Source organism: Bos taurus, chromosome 21 (assembly GCF_002263795.3).
Source record: "Bos taurus isolate L1 Dominette 01449 registration number 42190680 breed Hereford chromosome 21, ARS-UCD2.0, whole genome shotgun sequence".
Lineage (NCBI taxonomy): Eukaryota > Metazoa > Chordata > Mammalia > Artiodactyla > Bovidae > Bos > Bos taurus.
Window position 1 is genome coordinate 31,685,390 of NC_037348.1, and position 25,838 is coordinate 31,711,227.

The window sequence follows — 25,838 nt, forward strand, 5'->3', positions numbered from 1 at the left end:
AACACTGGATATGGGTAGCCTATCCCTTCTCCAGCGGATCTTCCCGACCCAGGAATCAAACCAGGGTCTCCTGCATTGCAGGCGGATTCTTTACCAACTGAGCTACCAGGGAAGCACAACATGACACTATTCTTGAAGCTCAAGAAAAAAACAGATATAAGAATACTAAAGGCTCTGCAATCTGAGACTCATTGCTTTTACTGGACTCATTTTTTTTTGCACTGAAATTATTATTTACTAAAAACAGTATTTAACTTATATGCAGAGTACATCATGAGAAACACTGGGCTGGAAGAAACACAAGCTGGAATCAAGATTGCTGGGAGAAATATCAATCACCTCAGATATGCAGATGACACCACACTTACGGCAGAAAGTGAAGAGGAACTCAAAAGCCTCTTGATGAAAGTGAAAGTGGAGAGTGAAAAAGTTGGCTTAAAGCTCAACATTCAGAAAATGAAGATCATGGCATCCGGTCCCATCACTTCATGGGAAATAGATGGGGAAACAGTGGAAACAGTGTCAGACTTTATTTTTGGGGGCTCCAAAATCACTGCAGATGGTGACTGCAGCCAGGAAATTAAAAGACGCTTACTCCTTGGAAGAAAAGTTATGACCAACCTAGACAGCATATTGAAAAGCAGAGACATTACTTTGCCAACAAAGGTCTGTCTAGTCAAGGCTATGGTTTTTCCTGTGGTCATGTATGGATGTGAGAGTTGGACTGTGAAGAAGGCTGAGCGCCCAAGAATTGATGCTTTTGAACTGTGGTGTTGGAGAAGACTCTTGAGAGTCCCTTGGACTGCAAGGAGATCCAACCAGTCCATTCTGAAGGAGATCAGCCCTGGGATTTCTTTGGAAGGAATGATGCTAAAGCTGAAACTCCAGTACTTTGGCCACCTCATGCGAAGAGTTGACTCATTGGAAAAGACTCTGATGCTGGGAGGGATTGGGGGCAGGAGGAGAAGGGGACGACAGAGGATGAGATGGCTGGATGGCATCACTGACTTGATGGACGTGAATCTGAGTGAACTCCAGGAGTTGGTGATGGACAGGGAGGCCTGGCGTGCTGTGATTCATGGGGTCGCAAAGAGTCAGACACGACTCAGTGACTGAACTGAACTGAAAAACAGTATACCTGTTTATGCTCAAAAAGACAACCTTAAGGTATTAAAAAAAAAAAAGGCTAAATTATGAGCCGCAACTTATTTGGGGTGGGGTGCAGAGAAAAAATGATGAAAACTAACATTTCTTAGGGTTTTCTTCTATGCCAAGTATTTAAGCATTTTCCTTATACCATACGATTTGGAGAAGGAAATGGCAACCCACTCTAGTATTCTTGCCTGTAAAATCCCACGGATGGAGGAGCCTGATAGGCTACAGTCCGTGGGGTCGCAAAGAGTCGGACACGACTGAGCGACTTCACTTTCACTTCGCTTATACCATCACATTTAATTTTTGCAGATTAACATCTCAAAGGTCAGAGACAGCAGTTAACACATCCAAGTTTCACAGCTATAGTTAAAGAGCTGGGATTAGAACCTGAGTTTGTTAGACTCTAAAGCCACGTGCTTTCTCTCACCCCACACCAACTTCCCACTGGCCATCTCTTTTTCTGAGAATTCTGGAGAAACTGTCTCTAGTGGAAGGAGGTGAAAACTGATCATGGGTCAAACACTGCCTTTCTGATGTCTTTTCCATTAAAAGTTCTTAATTAATAAGAACTTTACTCGTACCAAAGAGCATGAAAATATTTTATTTAAAGATTGTTGGAATAATTATGAATGAAATATACTAAGCCTCTTATTCAGAAACCATAAATGTGGTTCAGGGACCAAACGTCACTTCTTCATCAGTCCCCTAAAATAAGCTCAATCAAGGTCAAGTAAATCAGATATATGTTTACACTATTTTTATATTCTTTGTTCACAGCTGACAACTTTTGATTTTTCTCTTCTATTGGGGATTTCTGCTTAATTTTAGAAACACCATTTTACCAGTTTCTTATAAATTAAACACAAATGCAAAAATTTCTCTAACAATTTGCCAATTATACGAAGAACCCTTGTGGTCTGCAGGAGCCAAGGAGCTCTCCTCCTTGTTAGGAGCCAAGCCCCATTTGTTAGGCTCGTCATGGTGAACCCTGGGACCAGGTACCCGAGTCCAAAGGCCCTCACTGTACTGAAGTTTTCTTTTTCTCACCCTGATTTCTTATTTTCCAACAGTCTCAGCCCCTCACCTCATCAGATTTCCCCCCAAATCTGTTTTTCTCTCTAATTTCCTCATTTAACATTGATCCTTTCACTGTTGAAAATAGTTTTCTTTTGCTTTGGTGAAGACTTTGTCTCATCAGGACATCATTTTACTCAAACGGTCACAGAAGCTTTCCCCATCCTTCTACATAGATTTTTCTTCTGCTAGTTTAAAATCATTTTACTGCAATGTTTAATAGGAAACTGATGTTTCATCTAAGAATTTCAAAACTGCCTGAATTAAGGTATGAAAGGGCTTATCTTCAGTTAGACAAAAGGTTCTTTCTAGTCTTCAAGAATGAGACTTGATAAAGAGAAACTTTAAGGAGAAGGTACCTAACACTGTAGAGGCCATTCTATTCAGAGCAGCACTCTGCACTGCTGTCTTTGTCTGGCTGGCTATCACTGTTACTTGCCAGAGGTAAAGTAACTCATTAGCGGCCTGCTCTTCTGGGACACTGAGTAGATGAAGTGCATATCTAGAGTTCTGATATACGCTTAAACCCTGACACTTGAGTTTGAACTTCCTTCTAACACTGCTGCTGGGCCAAGGGCACACTGCACGTTCAGGGGCCTGTCCTTTAGGAAAGGTGTTCTAGCAACATCCTCCCCTCCCCCGCCCACTGTCTATTGCACACCTGGTTTACCTGAGTCTGGAACACATTCCATCCTGGGGTGGGTGGTCTGTGGAGGGCAGGGGAAGGTTACCTTCCCAGCACGCAGCCGTGCGTGTGACTTTACCACCTGCTGGAATGTGCCAGGCTTGGCCTGGGAAAAATCAGAGCTATGCAGCTTTTGGCTCCTTTCAATTTGTCACTTCTGAGGCAGAAATCTATAAGCCACAGTTTCTCTTCAATGGATGCAAGGTATTTCCTTTAGTATATTTCTTTAGGATACACTGGTGTGGTCATTATCTTACTCTCACAGAAGCAGCAAACTATAAGTTGATTTCATGTACATAGTTATTAAATTTCTCCTTCCTCTCAAAAAACATTTGGCCCTCTCAAAATCTGCAGATATTTCATATAGTTTTAGATTTAGAAAGAAACTTAGAATCAGATTGTTTCATTTTATAGTTGAGGAAATCATGGTCCAGGGGAGAAAGAGATTTTCCTAAAAAGAAAGAAACCATCAGGGCTGAAATTAGTACTGTTCTCTAAACCTACTCCAAGGAGAAACCCAATATCTATAGGGCCAAGGCCTGAAGCAAAGTGTTTTAGCAAAATTAAATTAAGTCACTATCACTTTTAAAAGACGAGCTCATATTCTTTTTTCCCCCCAATACCTCCTACCATGCTTCAAAAACTTCCTACATTCTTTTTTGCAACCCAGAAAGATGCTTTTATTAGTAGTATAAATCTATCCCTCTGTAATATGATTCCATGAGAGACAAAATTAACTTGGTAATCAGTGGTAATACTATTCCAACTAATTTTCAGTATTGTGAAGTTGGGTTTAAGTATTTTTAAGTTGTACAGTGTGTTCACAATGGTTGGAATATGAATTAAACTCACTAAGAACCAAAAGGAGATTGTTTAGAAAGGTCCTACCAAGTCAGTGTCAGAGTATAAGGGGAAAAAAAAAAAGGCAAAAAAACGTAGAAGGGCTCCAGCATCAGACACGGGCTTCTGCGCTGTTGGCACCATTTTACTCCCTTAGCTAAACTGTCTTCAGACACACAGCAGTCTGCACCACTGATATTTCATAAAACATCCACGCTCATGTTACATTATGACATGCTATGTTATAAAAATAGAAGTCACGAAAGATATTTACCCTGATGATTTACTTGGCTTGAAAGCACGAAAAGAAATTACATAGGAATGGCTAATAGTTTTCCAACGTTATGTTTTAAAAATTCCACAAACAATATTAAGACAGTATTAGAGGATGTTGTATTTTATCCCAAATACATTTGTATTTTTAATACATTTATGCCTTTCAGACTATACATTTTATGCAGTCAAAATCCTAAATAAAATAATTTTAGCAAACTCTATAGTACATGCCTTAGTGGTCTTGATGGTTGGAAATTTCTTTGCTATTAACGTTGAATCATATCATTCTTCTACTCAAAAGAATCCCTGGCTTCTTATCTTCTGCAAAGTTAAAGTCCAAAAATGCATAATGGCCAAAGAGCCCCTTCCTGAGATACTTCTTCAGTAATCTTTCTAAATTCATGTGCTCCACTCTGCTGGCTCTTGCTCTATCATCTCTTCTGCTTGAATACTCTTCTACCAGGTATCCTCATGACTCACTCCCCCTCTTCTGCTAGTTCTCTATTCAAATGCCACCTTATCTATAAGCCTTCTCAGACTACCTCTTTAAGTTACAGCCTTCTCCAGCAAACCCAATTCCCTTTCCTGTTTACTCAAGCTTTATTTTTCTCCCACTGCAATGGTCACCTTCTGAACTATTATGTATTGATATTTCCTGTCTCCCAAAGCTAGAATATAAGCTCCACGAGGGCGAGATTTTGTTTTGTTCACTGGTCTGTTCCTGGCACCTAAAACAACTTCCTGGGCTTCCCTGGTGGCTCAGATGGTAAAGCGTCTGCCTGCAATGCGGGGGACCCGGGTTCAATCCCTGGGTCATGAAGATCCCCTGGAGGAGGGCATGGTAACCTGCTCTAGTACTCTTGCCTTAAAAGTTCCACTGACAGAGGAGCCCGGCAGGCTACAGTTATGGGGTCGCAAAGAGTCGGACACGACTGAGCGACCTCACTTTCTTTCTGTTCCTGGCGCCTTTCTGTTCCATACACAACACTGGTTATGTGTATGTGTGCTTGGTCGCTAAGCTATGTCTGACTCTTTGTGACCCCATGGACTATAGCCCACCAGGCTCCTCTGTCTGTGGGATTTCCCAGGCAAGAATACTGGAATGGGTTGCCATTTCCTTCTCCAGGAGGTCTTCTCTATCCAGGGATTGAACCTCCATCTCCTGCACTGGCAGGTGGATTCTTTACCCACTGAGTCACTTGGGAAGCCCGCTGACTATGTAGAAGGTGTTAGAAAAATATCTTGTTGAATGCACTTAGACACTGATTTTCAATTAAAAAGATATTATTGGTATACCTGTGGCAGATTCATTTTGATGTTTGGCAAAACTAATACAATATTGTAAAGTTTAAAAATAAAATAAAATAAATAAAAAAAAAGAAAGCCAGGTCAGGAAAAAAAAAAAAAAAGATATTGTTGTAACTTATTCAAGAGTTAAAAATAAAACCAGCACTTAAAAATCAAAAATGTACAATATGCAGTCACCCTGGATGAATCTGTAAAGTGAGTAGAAGGCAGAAAGGAATTTGCCCATCACCCCCTTCTCCATGCAGTCTTCTACTTCTTCACCTCTTACTCCTGCTTCAGTTGCTGCACTCTACGGGGTATGTCTTCTATCTCCCCCACCTGCCAACATAAGTCATGTGCTTCACTGCAGTCTCCAAATACCCTGTACACATTCTGCTTTATTGTAGCACAAACAGCAGTGCATTTTAAATGTCTCTTATCTGTCTTTTCTGGGCTTTCCTGGTGACTTAGCGCTGAAGAATTTACCTACTAATGCAGGAGACCTGGATTCGATCCCCTAGAGAAGAAAATGGCAACCCACTCCAGTATTTTTGCCTGGGAAATCCCATGTACAGAGAAGCCTGGCAGGCTACAGTCCATGGGTTGCAAAGAGTCGGACACGACTTAGTAACTAACAACAATAGCAATCTGTCTTTTCTACTGGACTGTAAGCTATTTGTCTCTGCAATTAAGGTGCCTACTATCTACCTGGTGCTTTTAGAGGTTTGTGGAATGAAAGAATGAGTAGGTTCTAGAAGCATTTACAAAGCAGTACCGATGTGTTGAGATTACTGTGCTGAGAGCTAGGAGGCTAGGGTCTCATTCTACCTCAGCCATTGTTACCAACATGACCTGTGTGTCCCCAGTCTTTCTGCATAAATTAAGGGCATTTGGCTTTAAAATTTGCTGAGTCTGTTTGAAGTAAGATGATGAGAGGTACTTTAATTCATTAAATGTTTACAGCAACTCTCAAATATATTTATTATTATCCTTATTGTGCAAGTGAGAAAACAGGCTCAGACAGGTAAAACAACTTGAACAAGCTTGTGAAGTCAGTAAATGATAACACAGCTTCTCAAATTCAGAACGCCTGATTTCATGTATAGTGATTTATCCCAACATCACTGTTTCTTTCCTAGTAGGAGGATGGAATGGTTAATCTCTAAGGCCTCTTTTTATTCTCAGTGTCTATGATTCTGTAGGTCTAATTTATGATCATGAAATTATTCAAATAAAGCCATCTATCTGGAATATGAATAGTGGGTTTCCTTTGGAGAAGGCAATGGCACTCCACTCCAGTACTCTTGCCTGGAGAATCCCATGGATGGAGGAGCCTGGTAGGCTGCAGTCCATGGGATCGCTAAGAGTCGGACATGACTGAGCGACTTCACTTTCACTTTTCTCTTTCATGCATTGGAGAAGGAAATGGCAACCCACTCCAGTATTCTTGCCTGGAGAATCAATCCCAGGGACGGCAGAGCCTGGTGGGCTGCTGTCTATGGGGTCGCACAGAGTTGGACACGACTGAAACGACTTAGCTTAGCTTAGCTTATGCCCTCCTCCAGGGGATCTTACCGACCCAGGGATCAAACCTGCAACTCTTATGTCTCCTAAATTGGTAGGAAGGTTCTTTATCACTAGTGCCACCTGGGAGGCCCCCCTTACTCTACATATCCATTACCAAAACCTACCAATTTTAAGGGCTTCCCCAGTGGCTCAGAGGTAAAGAATCTGCCTGCGATGCAGAAGATGCAAGAGATGCGGGTTCGATCCCTGGGGTGGGAAGATCCTCTGGAAGAGGGCATGGCAACCCATTCCAGTATTCTTGCCTGGAGAATCCCATGCACAGAGGTGCCTGGCAGGCTACACAGTCCACAGTGTCGCAAAGAGTCAGACGCAACTGAAGTAACTCAGCATAGACACACCCCAATTCTACATCCTGAATATTTCTTGACTCCATTTTCATGGCCATACTTATAGTAGTCCAAGTCATCATAATCTTTCTTACAGACTACTCTGACAATCTAATTGGTTTCTCTGCATTCATATTTGTTCCCCCAAAGTCCATTTCTGATTGTACCTGACACCCTTCCAGAGTGTACATTTATGACTAAAGTCAGAAACTTAACTGAACCTACAAAGTCCAGCTTTGGCCCCAGTCTACCTCACTTGCCCAAATTGATTCCCTTCACTTCTTGCTCACGAGGATCTAGCCTCAATGGCCTTTCTTTGGTTCCCTGAATTCCACAAGCTCTTTTCCACCTCAGGGCTCTCTCAGGAGCTATACTCTCTGCCTAGATTATCCTCTCACCTCCCCTTCTGCCTAGCTAACAGGCAAAAACTAAAGCCTCAGGATTTTAATGTAAACGTGACTTCTTCTGGGAGGCCTTTCTTGACCCTCCTGACTTGGTCAGTCCCCATTTACGCTTTCCTAGTGTACTTTGTACACGTTCTTTTTGCATGTGTCACAACGCTAATCACGTAATTAATCTCATGATGCCTACTTCCCATACCTGGTAAAACAGAAGCTCTGTGAAGACTGGGACAAATGTGCTTCATACACTGTTCTACCCCTCGTAACTAATGTTCAGTTCCTCATATATGTACTTAACAAGTGTTTTTAAAAGACTACAAAATTCTTTGAGAATGGTACTATTGTTTACCCCCAAATTATAGGTGAGAAAATTGAGTTTTAGAGAAGCAAAGAAATTGGTTCAAAATTAGAAGTTCACTAATTATGGAGTTAGAATTTGTATCCAGGTAGTCTGATTCCAGAGGCTGGGCTATATCACCTTCTAAGGTATATGAGACAATTATCATGAGGCATCTACTCTTTTAACCCATTTTTGTCTTTTAAAAAGTTGGGGCAAAATACATGTAACACAAAATTTACCCTCTTCACCACGTTTAAGCGCACAGTTCAGTGGTAATAAATACATTCACATTTCTGTGCAACTATCGCCACCATTCATCCCCTTAATTCTTTTCATCTTGCAAACCTGAAACTCTATACCCACGAAACAATAACTCTCCATTCTCTCCTTCCCAGGGCCTCTGGGAACCAACATTCAACATTCTGTCTTTATAATCTTGACTACGCTAAGCACCTCATGTAAGTGGAATCACACAGTATTCTGTCTTTGTGTGACTGGCTTCCTTCACTAAGCATAATATCCTCAGAGTTCATGCATGCTGAAGTGCACAGCAGAATTTCCTTCTAAACTTTTGAAGGCTGAATAACACTCCCCTGTATGGATATACCACAACTTTATTTATCCACTCATTCATTGATGAGCATTCGGGTTTGTTTCCACATTTTATCTACTGTGAATAATGTTGCTATGAATATATGAATATCTTTTCAAAAAGATTCTTATTGCAAGTCTTTTTGGTATATACTCAGAAGCAAAATTACTGGACCATATGGTAATTTTATTTTTAGTTTTTTCAAGAATGAGTTCCTTTAGACACTTTAAAGAAAACACCATTTTCTACAATGGTTGTAACCATTTTACATTCCCATCAGCAGTGCACAAGGGTTCCAATTTCTCCATATCTTCACCAAACCATTTGTTTTTTTAATCTTTTTGCCAATGGCCATCCTTATGAATGAATATGAGGTAATATTTCATTTCCCTAATGATTAATGATGTTGAGTATCTTTTCATGTGCTTATTGGTTATTCACATATCTTCTTTGGAGAAACGTCCAAGTCTTTTGACAATATTTTAATTGGGCTTTATTTTGCTGCTGTTGTTACTGAGTTGCAGGAGTTTCCTATATATTCTAGATATTAATTCCCTATCAGATAAATGATTTGCCAATATTTTCTCCTAGTCTGAAGGCTGCCTCTTTATTATATTCATAGTGTCTTTTGATGCACAAATTAAAAAGAAAATCATTCAGTCCAATATGTCTATTTTCTTTTGTTACCCGTGCCTTTTGTGTCATATACAAGAAATCACTGCCAAATCCAACATCATGAAACCCCTGCCCTATGTTTTTCCATGGGTTTTATTATTTTAGCTTTTATATTTAGTTCCTTGATTCATTTTTGTCTTAGAATCCACCTGCCAATGCCGGAGACACAGGAGATGTGGGTTTGATTCTCGAGTCAGGAAGATCCCCTGGAGAAGAAAATGGCCATCCACTCCAGTATTCTTGCCTAGAAAATCCCATGGACAGAGGTGCCTGGAGAGATACAGTTCATGGGGTCCAAGAGTTGGACATGACTGAGAACGCACACACACGCACACTCCTGGATTACTGTAGTTTTGTAGTTAAATTTGCTTGTTGCTCTGTATCCTGCTACTTTGCTGAATTCATTTACTAGTTCTAACAGTTTTTTTTCATTTGTGTGGAATCTTGAAGGTTCTCTACATATAAGATCATATTAGGAAAAAACAATGATCATTTCTTCCTTTTCAATTTGCATGACTTTTATTTCTATTTCTTGCCTAACTCCTCTGGCTAGAACTTCAGTACTATGTTGAGTCGAAGCAGTGAGTATGGACACTGCCTGTTTTTGATCTTAGGGGAAAAGCTTTTAGTCTTTCACCACTGAGTATATTGTTTGCTATAGATTTTCATATATGAATTTTATTATGTGAAGATACTTTCCTTCTCTTTCTAGTTTATACAATGGTTTTTCTTTTGACACACAATGGTGCTGTATTTTGTCAAATGCTTTTCTGTAGCAACTGAGATTATCATGTGTATTTCGTTCCTTCCTTCTGTTAAGGGGGTGTAATACACTGATTCGTTTTTGTATGTTGAACCAAGCTTGAATTCCAGGAATAAACTGCACTTGGGAGTGGTGTATAATCCTCTTAATATGCTGCTGAATTTGGTTTGGTAGTATTTTCTTGAGGATTTTTACATCAGTATTCACAAGGGATACTGGTCTGTAGTTTTATTCTTTTGTAGTGTTCTCACAGGCTTTCATAGTAAGTATGCTGGCCTCATAGAATGAGTTAGGAAATGTTCCCTTCTCTTCATTTAGTTTTTTTTTTTTAAAGTTTGAGACGTACAGATAGTAGTTCTTTAAATGTTTGCTAGAATTTGCCAGTGAAACCATCAGGTACAGGGCTTTTCTTTGTTTTAAGAGTTTAAATTGCAGATTCCACCTCCTTAGTTATACGTTATTCAGATTTTCTATTTCTCCATGATTTAGTCTTGGTAGATTTTGTGCTTCTAGGAATTTTTCCATTTCATCTAGGTTATCCAAGTTTTTGGTGTACAACTGTTCACTGTACTTTCTTACCATCCTTTTCATTTTCATAGAATTGGTAGTAATGACCTCACTTTCACTTCTGATTTTAGTAATTTCAGTCTTCTACTTCTTCTCCTTTAAAAAAAAATTGTCCATATAACTAAAGGCTTATTAACTCTGTCAATCTTTTTGAAAAAATCAACTTTTGGCTTCATTATTTTCTATGTTGTCTGTCCATTCTTTATTTAGCTTTTTTCTTCTCTAAGCTATATTATTTTCTTTGTGTTTAGTTTGTTGTTCTTTTTCTATTTCTTCAAGTTGCAATGTATGTTGTTGATCTGAGATATTTCTTTTTTTTAATACAAGCATTTTTAGCTGTAAAACTCCTCCTCAGCATCACTTCTGCTGGTTCCCTTAAGTTTGGTACTTTTTTCAATTTAGCTATTATGAATGATGCTTCAGTGAACATAAGAATGCAGATATCTCTTCGAGATACTTATTTTAGTATCTGGAAACATACCCAGAAGTGGGATTTCTAAATCATAAGAATTAAGTATTTTGAAGTCATTTAATTTCTAGTGGACATTTAAAGGACTTTCTGGAATACAGCCTAGTAAATGGCAAGAGACCAACACAGCCTAAATAAAAGTCAAACAGAACAGAAAAGAGTATTTCATTTGCTGTGATGGAGGTGTCAGGAGTGAGAAGAGTAAGAGGTACAATGAGGAGAATAAATGTGCATCATAAACGGAATGTTGGGCTTATTCTGCTGCTGCTGCTAAGTCGCTTCAGTTGTGTCTGACTCTGTGCGACCCCATGGACTGCAGCCTACCAGGCTTCTCTGTCCATGGGATTCTCCAGGCAAGAACACTGGAGTGGGTTGCCATTTCCTTCTCCAATGCATGAAAGTGGAAAGTGAAAGTGAAGTCGCTCAGTCATGTCTGACTCTTAGCGACCCCATGGACTGCAGCCTCCTCCATCCATGGGATTTTCCGGGCAAGAGTACTGGAATGCGGTGCCATTGCCTTCTCCATTGGGCTTATACACACCTGCATATCTAACGAGGTCCTGTGATGATTTGTAAGGCAGCACAGAGCAGCAAGGCAAGATGTTGAAAGAATGTTGGACTATGAAGCTCGAAGAAATACGACTGGGTGAATTGGCATTTGTTTTTTTTAACTCTTTAATATAAAATAATTACAGATTAATTGGAAACTGAAAATAAAAGTATAGAGTAGTTCTATATACATGTCCCAGTTTCCTCCAATGATAACATTTTATAACTACTGTTGCTCAGTCACTAAATCATGTCTGACTCTTTGTAACTCCATGGACTGTAAGCCTACCACACTTCTCTGTCCACGGGATTCTCATTCAGGCTCTTGGTTGGATGACTGATTTTTTAAATTATATCTTTGATGTCTTGGGTATTACATTTTAAGACTCCAGATCTTGTTTAAATTGTGCATTTTAAAAGGCCTTTTCTGGGACTGTGTTGGTTTGGGGTCAGGCGTACCACCTTGTCACTGTCAGGTAGGGACAGAAGTGCAGGTTCCCTGGTGGGCCTTCATTGACACCCTTGGTGAGAATGATGGCCCATGACTGTCAGGCTCTTCACTTAGCTCTCCACTGACACCCCACTGGCTTGCTGGTTTGGGGAGGCAGAGGCAGATGTTACGGCTCCCCATAACGCCTCCACAGGAGGGTTACCACCGGAAGGTGTAAGGGTGGTGGGACTTGTTACTAGAGGAAGGTGGTAAGTCCTGGCATCCTATTTGGCCCTTTCTGATCCACTCTGGTGAGAAAGAGAAAGAGGGAGTCTCACTATTTCTGGGTGAGGTGAAAATTCAAGCTCTCAGCATGGTCTGTACTGACCCTGGTGGGAGGCTGTGTTGTCTCTAAGTCATGTCCAACTCTTTGTGACCCCAAGGACTGTAGCCTACCACACTTCTCTGTCCACAGGATTTCACAGGCAAGAATACTAGAGTGTGTTGCCATTTCCCTCTCCATGAGATCTTTTTGACCCAGGGATTGAACCTGCATCTCCTGCTTGGCAGGTGGATTCTTTACCACTGAGGCACCTGGGAAGCTCCCTGGGGGGAAGAGAGGGGCTAATTACTGCTAGGTGATGATTAAAATCCCAGTTTTCCATTCAGCCCTCTCTGAAACCACCATGGTAGAAGGGTACAGCCTGAGTGCTTAACCCCTTTTTAAGGCCTCTGATTCTTCCAGAGAGTAATATCCACTGTCACTAAGCAGGGATTTTCCTTACAGTGGTAACAGAAGTAGTGAAAGAGGCAGTAGGGAGCATAAGAGCAGTTAACATGAGCACTTAACAATGTGAGATACCAATGCTAATGGCTTCACTCAGTTCATCTCACTTATCCAAGCCAGGCTTTTCACAAACTGTGAACTTCCAGATGTTCAAGGTGGTTTTACAAAAGCCGGAGGAACCAGAGATCAAATTGCCAACATCTGCTGGATCATCAAAAAAGCAAGAGAGTTCCAGAAAAACATCTATTTCTGCTTTATTGACTATGCCAAAGCCTTTGACTGTGTGGATCACAATAAACTGTGGAAAATTCTTCAAGAGATGGGAATACCAGACCACCTGACCTGCCTCTTGAGAAACCTGTATGCAGGTCAGGAAGCAACAGTTAGAACTGGACATGAACAACAGACTGGTTTCAAATAGGAAAAGGAGTATGTCAAGGCTGTATACTGTCACCCTGCTTATTTAACTTCTATGCAGAGTACATCATGAGAAACGCTGGGCTGGAGGAAGCACAAGCTGGAATCAAGATTGCCGGGAGAAATATCAATAACCTCAGATATGCAGATGACACCACCCTTATGGCAGAAGGGCATAACATTCTATGCAGATGTACTTTGCACAGAAATTAAATAAGCAGGGTAACTATATACAGGCTTGACACCACCCTTATGGCAGAAGACTTCCCTGGTGGCTCAGATGGTAAAGTGTCTGCCTACAATGCAGGATACCCGGGTTCAAACCCTGGGTCGGGAAGATCTCCTGGAGAAGGAAATGGCAACCCACTTCAGTATTCTTGCCTGGAAAATCCCATGGACAGAGGTGCCTGGTAGGCTACAGTTGATGGGATCACAAGAGTTGGACATGACTGAGCAACTTCACTTTCACTTTCACTTATGGCAGAAAGTGAAGAAGAACTAAAGAGCCTCTTGATGAAAGTGAAGGAGGAGAGTGAAAAAGCTGGCTTAAAGCTCAACATTCAGAAAACTAAGATCATGGCATCCGGTCCCATCAGATCAGATCAGTCGATCAGTCGTGTCCAACTCTTTGTGACCCCATGAATTGCAGCACGCCAGGTCTCCCTGTCCATCACAAACTCCCAGAGTTCACTCAGACTCACGCCCATCGAGTCAGTGATGCCATCCAGCCATCTCATCCTCTGGCGTCCCCTTCTCCTCTTGCCCCCAATCCCTCCCAGCATCAGAGTCTTTTCCAATGAGTCAACTCTTCGCATGAGGTGGCCAAAGTACTGGAGTTTCAGCTTCAGCATCACTCCTTCCAAAGAAATCCCAGGGTTGATCTTCTTCAGAATGGACTGGTTGGATCTCCTTGCAGTCCAAGGGACTCTCAAGAGTCTTCTCCAACACCACAGTTCAAAAGCATCAATTCTTGGGCGCTCAGCCTTCTTCACAGTCCAACTCTCACATCCATACATGACCACAGGAAAAACCATAGCCTTGACTAGACAAACCTTTGTTGGCAAAGTAATGTCTCTGCTTTTGAATATGCTGTCTAGGTTGGTCATAACTTTCCTTCCAAGGAGTAAGCGTCTTTTAATTTCCTGGCTGCAGTCACCATCTGCAGTGATTTTAGAGCCCAGAAAAATAAAGAAGTCTGACACTGTTTCCACTGTTTCCCCATCTATTTCCCATGAAGTGATGGGACTGGATGCCATGATCTTCGTTTTCTGAATGTTGAGCTTTAAGCCAACTTTTTCACTCTCCACTTTCACTTTCATCAAGAGGCTTTTTAGTTCCTCTTCACTTTCTGCCATAAGGGTGGTGTCATCTGCATATCTGAGGTTATTGGTATTTCTCCCAGCAATCTTGATTCCAGCTTGTGTTTCTTCCAGTCCAGCGTTTCTCATGATGTACTCTGCATATATGTTAAATAAGCAGGGTGACAATATACAGCCTTGATGTACTCCTTTTCCTATTTGAATATCTGTTGTTCCATGTCCAGTTCTAACTGTTGCTTCCTGACCTGCATACAGATTTCTCAAGAGGCAGATCAGGTGGTCTGGTATTCCCATCTCTTGAAGAATTTTCCACAGTTTATTGTGATCCACACAGTCAAAGGCTTTGGCATAGTCAATAAAGCAGAAATAGATGTTTTTCTGGAACTCTCTTGCTTTTTCCATGATCCAGAGGATGTTGGCAATTTGATCTCTGGTGCCTCTGCCTTTTCTAAAACTAGCTTGAACATCAGGAAGTTCATGGTTCACATATTCCTGAAGCCTGGCTTGGAGAATTTTGAGCATTACTTTACTAGCGTGTGAGATGAGTGCAATTGCGCGGTAGTTTGAGCATTCTTTGGCATTGCCTTTCTTTGGGATTGGAATGAAAACTGACCTTTTCCAGTCCTGTGGCCACTGCTGAGCTTACCACATTTGCTGGCATATTGAGTGTAGCACTTTCACAGCATCATCCTTCAGGATTTGGAATAGCGCAACTGGAATTCTATCACCTCCACTAGCTTTGTTCGTAGTGCTGCTTTCCAAGGCCCACTTGACTTCACATTCCAGGATGTCTGGCTCTAGGTCAGTGATCACACAATCGTGATTATCTGGGTCGTGAAGATCCTTTTTGTACAGTTCTTCTGTGTATTCTTGCCATCTGTTCTTAATATCTTCTGCTTCTGTTAGGTCCATACCATTTCTGTCCTTTATCGAGCCCATCTTTGCATGAAATGTTCCTTTGGCATCTCTGATTTTCTTGAAGAGGTCTCTAGTCTTTCCCATTCTGTTGTTTTCCTCTATTTCTTTGCATTGATCGCTGAAGAAGGCTTTCTCACCTCTTCTTGCTATTCTTTGGAACTCTGCATTCAGATGTTTATATCTTTCCTTTTCTCCTTTGCTTTTCACTTCTCTTCTTTTCACAGCTATTTGTAAGGCCTCCCCAGAGAGCCATTTTGCTTTTTTCTTTTCCATGGGGATGGTCTTGATCCCTGTCTCCTGTACAATGTCATGAACCTCATTCCATAGTTCATCAGGCACTCTATCTATCAGATCTAGGCCCTTAAATCTATTTCTCACTTCCACTGTATAATCATAAGGGATTTGATTTAGGTCATACCTGAATGGTCTAGTGGTTTTCCCTACTTTCTTCAATTTAAGTCTGAATTTGGCAATAAGGAGTTCATCACTCCATGACTCCATCACAGTCCCATCACTCCATGGCAAGCAGATGGGGAAACAATGGAAACAGTGGCTGACTTTATTTTCTTGGGCTCCAAAATCACTGCAGATGGTGATTGCATCCATGAAATTAAAAGATGCTTACTCCTTGGAAGGAAAGTTATGACCAACCTAGATAGCATATTCAAAAGCAGAGACGTTACTTTACCAACAAAGGTCTGTCTAGTCAAGGCTATGGTTTTTCCAGTAGTCATATATGGATGTGAGAGTTGGACTATAAAGAAAGCTGAGTGCCAGAGAATTGATGCTTTTGAACTGTGGTGTTGGAGAAGACTCTTGAGAGTCCCTTGGACTGCAAGGAGATCCAACCATTCTATCCTAAAGGAGATCAATCCTGAATATTCATTGGAAGGATTGATGCTGAAGCGGAAACTCCAATACTTTGGCCACCTGATGCAAAGAGCTGACTCATTTCAAAAGACCCTGATGCTGGGAAAGATTGAGGGCAGGAGGAGAAGGGGACGACAGAGGATGAGATGGCTGGATGGCAGCACCCACTCAATGGACATGAGTTTGGGTAGGATCCGGGATTTGTTGATGGACAGGGAGGCCTGGTGTGCTGGAGTTCGTAGAGTCGCAAAGAGTCGGACACCACTAAGCGACTGAACTGAACCCAGATGGTATCCCCACACAGCAGCACTGCCACTCCTGTTTTCAGACAAGAAAGCTAGGGTTTAGAGAGACTATCACGGTAGGTTCAAGATTTCAATCCAGGCAGTCTCACTGCTAGGCCTGGGCCTTAAACTACTTTACAGTACTGTAGTGAGGATTAATTAAGGTGACATGTGAAAGTGTTTGAAAATTAGAAGGCACTAAACAAGTGTGAGGAAATTTTTATTACCACTTTTCAGAGTAGTCTGACAAGTGACCACAATTAGATAAATGAAAATTCAGGTTTCATCCAATGCTAATGAATCATTTAAACACTGTCTCCCATTGTAGTAGCTACCCAAAAGACAATGCTTCATATTCTGCAAAAGCTGCAAAGCTCCTCTTAATCAAAGTTTTAAAGGTAGAACTTTAGGGAAATATATATACAGACTATTTTCCCATAGGTCTTTTTACACTTTGCACATATAGAAATGGTAGCTGAGTTTTGGGTTAATCTCTTTAGATAGGTTTAAATAAAAGATGTGAGGAGAGAGATGTTACAGATAATCACTGAGCCATGTTACCCACTTCATAGGAAGGAGATTAAGTTCTGGAGGAATCCCTTAGGTTACAGAAATAGTTGTATGTAGATAATGAAGCAGACAAATGTGAAAAAGGAAATGTCTGTCATTCACATTTCAACTATATTTGAAATGACATTATAGTTCTCTAAAGCACATGAGCTTATGATTCTTTCATTCATTTATCAAACATTTTCACAATACTACATCCTAGAGCTCTGTGATAAGCTCAATGGATGAAAATAAAAGCAGTCTTGCTTTCAAAAGTTTACAGGTAAGTAAAGAATAATTAGAATTCCATGCAGTAAGTACAACCCCAGAAGTAATCTCTATGAGGACTGGCACAAGGAACACCATGAGAAGGAGGTAACTCCTGAGCTGAGTCTCACTGAAGAGAAGAGCTTAGTGAAAAGAGCTTGGTGGGGTGGTGGTGGGGGGGCAGTAGCATACACAAAAGAATATAGCGTGAAAGAAGGCCTGGAAGAGTGCAGACACTCAGAGAGCTGCAGGTTGCTGGGTGTAGCCAGAGCAGCAGGAAATGAGACTATAGGACCACATGCCTGGTGTGCTTCATTAAGGATTTTGGCTCTTAATCTTGGAGGTGATGGGTGAGCCAAAGAAGGATTCATTTTAGACACAGGACTCTTGTCATAACATGGTGTTATGGTAGAGATTAAAACTGAAGGCAAGGAAGGTGGCTACCATATTGCTACAAATGAGACATGATGGGGGCTACAGAATAATCTGATTAATTGCATATTTGGTGAATGGGGAGGAAGAGGAGTTAAGGGGAAGTATGGTTTCAAAACATTCCCTAGGTTTTTGGCACAGATGGTAGTGTTATTTAGCAGGATGGTAAAGGGGGGAGGACAGGCCCAGTTTTTGGCATGCTAAATTTCAGGAGGGCTTCCCTGGTGGCTCAGAGGTAAAGAATCCACCTGCCAATGTAGGAGACACAGGTTCGATCCCTTGGTTGGGAAGATCTTCTGGAGGAGGGCATGGCAACCCATTCCAGTATTCTTGTCTGGAGAATCCCGTGGACAGAGAAGCCTGGAGGGCTACAGTCCATAGGGTCCCAAAGACTCAGACATGACTTAGCAACTAAACGATAGTAATACAATAAAGCTGATGATGCTGGCATTTTACAAATGATAGCTTAACATTTGGAAACTTGGTCAAAAACACATGCAGGGATGAAACAGAGAAAAATACAAGTGCCAGTTTCAGGATGGGTATTCTGATCCAACATAGAAGCCGCATATTCCCAAGTTAATTATCAGCGACAACAGGTAGTTTTCAGAAATATGTCATTTGTTTTTCTAAAAATACCTGTCAAACATCTATCAAACCATATGTGAAATGCACAATTAAAAAACAGGTTTTGGTCTTCCTCTTTCACAGCATTCATTTGGGAAACAAATCCCCACTGACATTTCTCACTGCACGCAGTAAACCTCAAAGGAAGGGACAGTAAGTGTGATTTGACAAAAGTCTTCTACACAGTCTGATCTGCATGCCCACACCTTAGATGAGACTTCTTCCAGGAAGGCAAGTCATTTCAATTCAGTCAGTGCTTATCAAAGTGCCTCAGGATGCCCAACACAAGGTGTGGAGGCAAAAGCAATGGGTATTAGGCTAGCTCCCTCCACTAACTTTGTATGTGACCTTGCATGAGTTATTTAACCTTTTTAAGTCTGTTCTCTCACCTGAAACTTGAAAGGGCTGGCTGTATGAGAGAATCCTTAAAGATCTTTATAGTTCTTGATATTTTATGATTTGTTGACAAGCAGGTCTAAGGATGCTGAATTGGACATTCTTTTCTCTATACCTGATGATTTTCAAGAGCCCATTCAAGTGTTCCTTCCAAGCCTCCTGCTCCATTCCCACTTGCCTAATTTCTACTTAGGTTTAGCTTCCAACAATTCCTCAGTGAGGCCTTCTCCAACTTTCCTCTTAGGAAGGAATCTCTCCTTCCTCTGAACCTTCAGAACACCCAGTTCTTTGCTCTGCCTATGGCACTCTTTGCTTTGGCATTCGTGTCTCATTTTACAAGACTAGAGGATGGCAAACTTTTTCTATAAAGGGATAGAGAGCAAATATTTTATGCTTTGCAGTCATACAGTATCCATCAAAACCACTCAACTCTACCACTGCAGGGAGAAAGCAGTCATATGCAACAGATGAATGTGACTGTGTTTCAATAAAACTTTATTTACAAACAGGTGATGGTTTGGCCTATAGTCCTAGCTTGTTGACCTCTGCATTAAGACTATGATTTCCTGAAAGCAAGCTCCACACCATACTGTCTCTGATTTCTTGTGATGCCTAGTATAACATATTTTTGCCTAAAGAAGGCACACAAGTAAGTGGAATAAATTACATATGCTTAAAACAGAAGAAGAGAAAATCAATAGCCATTCCCTCTATGTTATTCATATCAACAACAAAAAAAGAGAAAATGGATATAAAAGCATATAAAGATGGTGTACTAGCTTTTTCACCCTTCACTAATGTAATCAGTGTCTTTACACTGCTGCCTCTTAAACAGTACTTCTCCCCTTCTAAGTCTAGGGCAAAAAGTTAAATTTCCCTCAGCTTACAGTGCCAAAAGCTAAAGACCCTTCTGTATGGAAACAAAGGCACGCTTCTCACAATTCTTGTTTTGAAACATGTCAGGCTGTTAGAAAAGCCAAAGAATATTAAAAAATGAACTATACTCTTTACCTAGATTCATCAGCTGATAGCATTTTGCTACATCTTCAAAGGCACATTTTAAAAATAAATTTTACTGTAAACTTCACTATTTTAAGTGCATCTTTCAGTAAGTTTTCACAGATGTATGTACTTGTGTAAGACCATCATGATAAAGAACACTTCAACAGCCCCCAAAGTTCCCTTTGCTCCTTTGAAGTCAGTGTCCTTCAACACCTTCAGTATTCTAGGCAACTACTGATCTGTTTTGTGTGTCATGAATTATTCTGTATTTTCTACAACTTCAAATAAGTGGAATCATACAGTAGGTAGACTTTTGAATCTGGCTTTTTTTCTTCTGAATAATTCATTCATGCTGTTCAGTGTATCATCAGCCCATTCCTTTTTATTGCTAGATGTTATTCCATTGTATGGATATACCATAATCTGTTTATCATTATCACCTGTTGCTGGATATGTGTGCTGTTTAAGGATTTTAGTTATTTATGAATAAAGTTGCTAATGTCATTCTTGTACAAGCTGTTTTTGTGAAGAAGTGTTTTCGTTTTTCTTGGGTAAATAGCAAGGAGAGACACTGCTGGTATGTGGGGCTTCCCACGTGGTACTAGTGGTAAAGAACGCGTCTGCCAATGAGGAGACATAAGAGACATGGGTTCGATCCCTGGGTTGGGAAGATCCCCTGAAGGAGGTCATGGCAACCCACTCCAGGATTCTTGGCCTGGAGAATCCTGTGAACACAGAAGCCTGGAGAGCTAGAGTCCATAGGGTCATAGAGTCGGACACGACTGGAGTGACTTAGCATGCACTCATAGGGATAGTATGTTTCTAAGAAACTGCTAAACTTCAACCACACTTTTAAAAGCATCAGGATTTGTTCAATTATATTGTCAAGATTCAAGAGAAAGCAAGTTATCATTAAAGAAACAAAACTACATACTGAAGTGTAGTCAACTTTAAGACTCTTATTTGCTGCAGTCAGAGGTGTTAATGAGACCTAATATTACTGCTTTTTTCTCTCTGAACAGACTGCTTTCACAGGTGAGAATGAACTAAGCAAAAGCAGAGGCCAAACATAAAGAATGCTTTTAGTCTATTTCCAACATCTTATAAAACCCCAAGAGGACTGGGAAAGGGCAGAGAAACAGGAACTTAGCTGTGTGTATGGCCATTTTAATGTCAGTATTCCTGTTCTCCTTCACTTACTAGAAGAGCCAGAAGGCCTTCTGCTTGGTGCCCTACTGTGTCTAAGAACAAACATGAAGATGTAGGTAGGGATGTAAGCTTCAAGAAGACAGAAGAGAGACTGAATTATTACAGGGTGCTGAGAAAGGCCCCAACAGTTTCTCTGTATTCACTCTTCTATTTATAATTTCTGCTCACCCTCTACACCTGACCCACTAGCTGTCTCCTTTTTCCTCCATTCTATATCCCCTTCCCTAGATCTCCTGTTTCCATTTCCTTCTCTTCTTGGGTCCCACTTGCCTTCCTTTTAGATTCTTCCATTTTCTCTCTGCTTTCTGAGTATGTGTACAAATGTGCATGTGTATGGTTCTCACCTTCGCTAGGTTTATTTCAGGCTTCTCTTCCTCCTCACAAACAAAAACTACCAAGACTGTACCTAGACTTGATGTTCTTGCTTAGTCGCTCAGTCCTGCCCAACTCTTTTGTGACCCCGTGGACTGTAGCCTGCCAGGCTCCTCTGTCCATGGAATTTCCCAGGCAAAAATACTGGAATAGGTTGCCATTTCCTTCTCCAGGGGATCTTCCCAACCCAGGGATCAAACCCATGTCTCCTGCATTGGCAGGCAGATTCTTTACCACTGAGCCACCTGGGAAGCCCATCTAGACTTGATAGATGCAAAGAAACAGGACTATTCCCTTGCAATTGTTGGTGACGGTCTCTGTGCTTTTCATCTGCACTAGTTTTCTCCCTGCAGCTAGAACCTTCTATTATAGGACACCCAGAACACTACAGGTTCCAGTCTGAGCACTGAGATCACCCATTTTCCTGAGTCTTTATGTTAGATGACAATACAGTGCGTTCAAGTTGGCACAAAGTATACACTGAGTAGCTGTCACCCTGTTTAACGATGTTTTAAAAATTTCTCTCCAGGCATTTAAAAACATGTTTCAACTATATTGTTGTTGTTCAGTCGCTCAGTCATGTCCAACTCTTTGAGATGCCCTGCAGCACGCCAGGTTTCCCTGTCCTTCACTATCTCCCAGAGATTGCCCAAATGTCCATTGAGTCAGTGATGCCATCCAACCATCTCATCCTCTGCAGTCCCCTTCTCCTCCTGCCTTCAATCTTTCCCAGCATTGGGGTTTTTGCCAATGAGTTGGCTCTTCCCATCAGGTGGCCAAAGTACAGGAGCTTCAGTTTCAGCATCAGTCCTTCCATTGAATATTCAGGACTGATTTCCTTTAGGATTGACTGGTTGAATCTCCTGGCCGTCCAAGGGACTCTCAAGAGTATTTTCTAACACCACAGTTCAAAAGCATCAATTCATTGGCACTCAGCCTTCTTTATTGTCCAACTCTCAGATCCATACATGACAACTGGAAAAACCAGAGCTTTGACTAGATGGACCTTTGTCAGCAGAGTAATGTCTCTGCTTTTTAATATGCTGTCTAGGTAGGTCATAGGTTTTCTTCCAAGCAGGAAGCATCTTTTAATTTCATGGCTGCAGTCACCATCTGCAGTGATTTTGGAGCCCAAGAAAATAAAGTCTGTCTCTGTTTCCATTGTTTCCTCATCTATTTGCCATGGGGTGATGGGACCAGATGCCATGATCTTCGTTTTTTGAAAGTGGAGTTTTAAGCTAGCTTTTTCACTCTTCTCTTTCACCTTTAACAAGAGGTTCTTTAGTTACTCTTCACTTTTCGCCATAAGGGTGGTGTCACCTGCATATCTGAGGTTATTGATGTTTCTCCCGGCAATCTGATTCCAGCTTGTGCTTCATCCAGCCTGATATTTCTCATGATGTATTCTGTATATAAGTTAAATAAGCAGGGTGACAATATACATCCTTGATGTACTCCTCCCCCAATTTGGAACCAGTCCATTGTTCCATGTTTGTTCTCTGTTACTTCTTGACCTGCATACAGACTTCTCAGGAGGCAGGTAAGGTGGTTTGGTATTCTCGTCTTTTTAATAATTTTTCACAGTTTGTTGTGATCCATATAGTCAGAGGTTTTGGTGTAGTCAATAAAGCAAAAGTAGATGTTTTTCTGGAACTCTCTTGCTTTTTCAGTGATCCAGTGGATGCTGGCAATTTGATCTCTTGGTTCCTCTGCCTTTTCTAAATCCTGCTTGAACATCTGAAAGTTGATGGTTCATGTACTATTGAAGCCTCGCTTGGAGAATTTTGAGCATTACTTTGCTAGCATGTGAAATGAGTGCAATTGTATGGTAGTTTGAACATTCTTTGACATTGCCTTTCTTTGCGATTACAATAAGAACTGACCTTTTCCAGTCCTGTGGCCCCTGCTGAGTTTTCCAAATTTGCTGGCATATTGAGTGCAGCACTCTCACAGCATCATCTTTTAGTATTTGAAACAGCTCAGCTGGAATTCCATTACCTCCACTAGTAAGGTCCACTTGACTTCACACTCCAAGATGTCTGGCTCTAGGTGAGTGATCACATCATTGTGGTTATCTGGGTCATTAAGATATTTTTGTATAGTTCTTCTGTGTATTCTTGCCACCTCCTCTTAATATCTTTTGCTTCTGTTAGGTCCATACCATTTCTGTCCTTTATTGTGCCCATCATTGCATGAAATGTTCCTTTGTTATCTCTCATTTTCTTGAAGAGAACTCTAGTCTTTCCCATTCTATTGTTTTGTTTTTGTGTGTGTGTATGTGTTCAAAATGTCTTCTTTAGAGAAAAAGTCAATTAATAAATATATAAAGTATGACAGAAATAAAAGTTGCCATTTTACAATCACTACAGTAATAACTGAACTGTTTCAGGTAAGAATCAATGAATACTAAAACTAATGATAAAGTCTGCTGGGAGAAAGAATTCTCATGGAGTTACCCTATCACCCCACAGACTGCTTACTAATTATAAAAGGAAAAAGGTACTTTTAAACAGGGAAATCCAGAAGACTCTGCCTTAACCAAGTGATCAAACATATTATCACCAATGATAAACACAAATTCACATAATGTACCCTCTGATGTAATACAATGAGAAAGAATGTAGTATCAGATCAGATCAGATCAGATCAGTCCCATTCTATTGTTTTTCTCTATTTCTTTGCACTGATCACTGAGCAAGCCTTTCTTATCTCTGCTATCTATTCTTGGAACTCTACATCATTCAGATGGGTATATCTTTCCTTTCCTCCTTTGCCTTTACTTCTCTCTTTTTCTCAGCTATTTGTAAGTCCTCCTCAGACAACCATTTTGCATTTCTTTTTCTTAGGGATGGTCTTGGTCACCTCCTCCTGTACAATGTCACGAACCTCTGTCCATAGTTCTTCAGGCATCTGTCTATCAGATCTAATCCCTTAATCTATTGGTCATACCTGAATGGTCTAGTGGTTTTCCCTACCTCTTCAGTTTAAGTCTGAATTTTTTATTCAGTTTAAATCTGAATTTCTCCATCCTTTATATTATAGTTATACTATGCATCATATGCAGTACACCTAAACGTATTATAATCTGCCTGCTAAGCAGGAGACATGTGTTTGATCCCTGGGTTGGAAAGATCCCTTGGAGAAGGAAATGGCAACCCACTCCAGTATTCCTGCCTTGGAAATCCCATAGACAGAGGAGCCTAGTGGGCTACAGTCCATGGGGTGGTAAAGAATCAGACAAAACTGAGCAGCTAAACAACAACAGTACTAAAAATTTTGTTCAAACCATCATGTATATTTAAAAGTTTTGTTAGAAAAACAAAGAACACATCTTCATTTCCAGAGTTCTTCATTCCTTCCTAAAGATGGTCATTTTCGTTGGGTGTCATTTTTCTTCAGTTTGAAGAACTTTATCATTTCTATAGTACAACCTTTTGTCATCTAATTGTCTAAGGCATATATTTCCAAATTTCAACTGTATTTATTTCACCTTTATTCTTGAAGCATTTTTTTGTGTGCTGGATATAGAAATTATGGACTGAATTTTTCTTTTCTAATTATTAGCATTTTAAAAATGAGATGACCCAGAGGGATGGTATGGGGAGGGAGGAGGGAGGGGGGTTCAGGATGGGGAACACGTGTATACCTGTGGCGGATTCATGTTGATGTATGGCAAAACCAATACAATATTGTAAAGTAATTAACCTCCAATTAAAATAAATAAATTTATATAAAAAAATGCTCACTGTCTTCTGGCCTCTGGTGAGACAGATGTCAGGCATTACCTGAATCATTATTTGTCTGTATGCAATGTGGCACCTTTCAACATTTTCTCTTATTATTATAGTTGTTTTTTGTAATTTGACATGATTATCTTTGTATTTATCCTTTTGGGGGGTTGGTGAACTTATTGAGTCTGTATATTTATGACTTTCATCAAATTTGGAAAAAACTTAGACATTATTCTTTCAAAAATATTTTAATGCTTCATTCTTTGTTCTTCTGGATATCCAATATACATATTACACCGTTTAATACTAGCCCACAATTCCCTAAGGTTCTGTTCCTTTTTGTTTGCTTTTGTTCTCTCAATCTCTCCACCACACACACTCATCAGACTGGTTAATTCCTATTCATATAACTTAAAGTTCAATAATCTTTCCTCTGTTACTTCCACTCTGTTACGTCCACCAGTGAACTGTTTTGTTTTTTTTTTTAATTTATACTTATTTTGTAAATAATTTTACACCTCTCCCAGTCTTCCCTGATGTTAACACCCTACATAATTACAGCACAAATACTAAAAGCAGAAAATTAACATTGATATAAAACAATGAGCTAATCTATAGACTTCATTAGACTTTTCCCAGTTT

General features: G+C 40.5%; 1 protein-coding gene across 4 annotated transcripts in view; it reads right to left on the reverse strand.

Annotated features, from left to right (window-relative positions):
• SCAPER (S-phase cyclin A associated protein in the ER) overlaps window positions 1-25,838 on the reverse strand; it is a 423,604-nt gene that overhangs the window by 88,992 nt on the left and 308,774 nt on the right. The window lies entirely within an intron of this gene.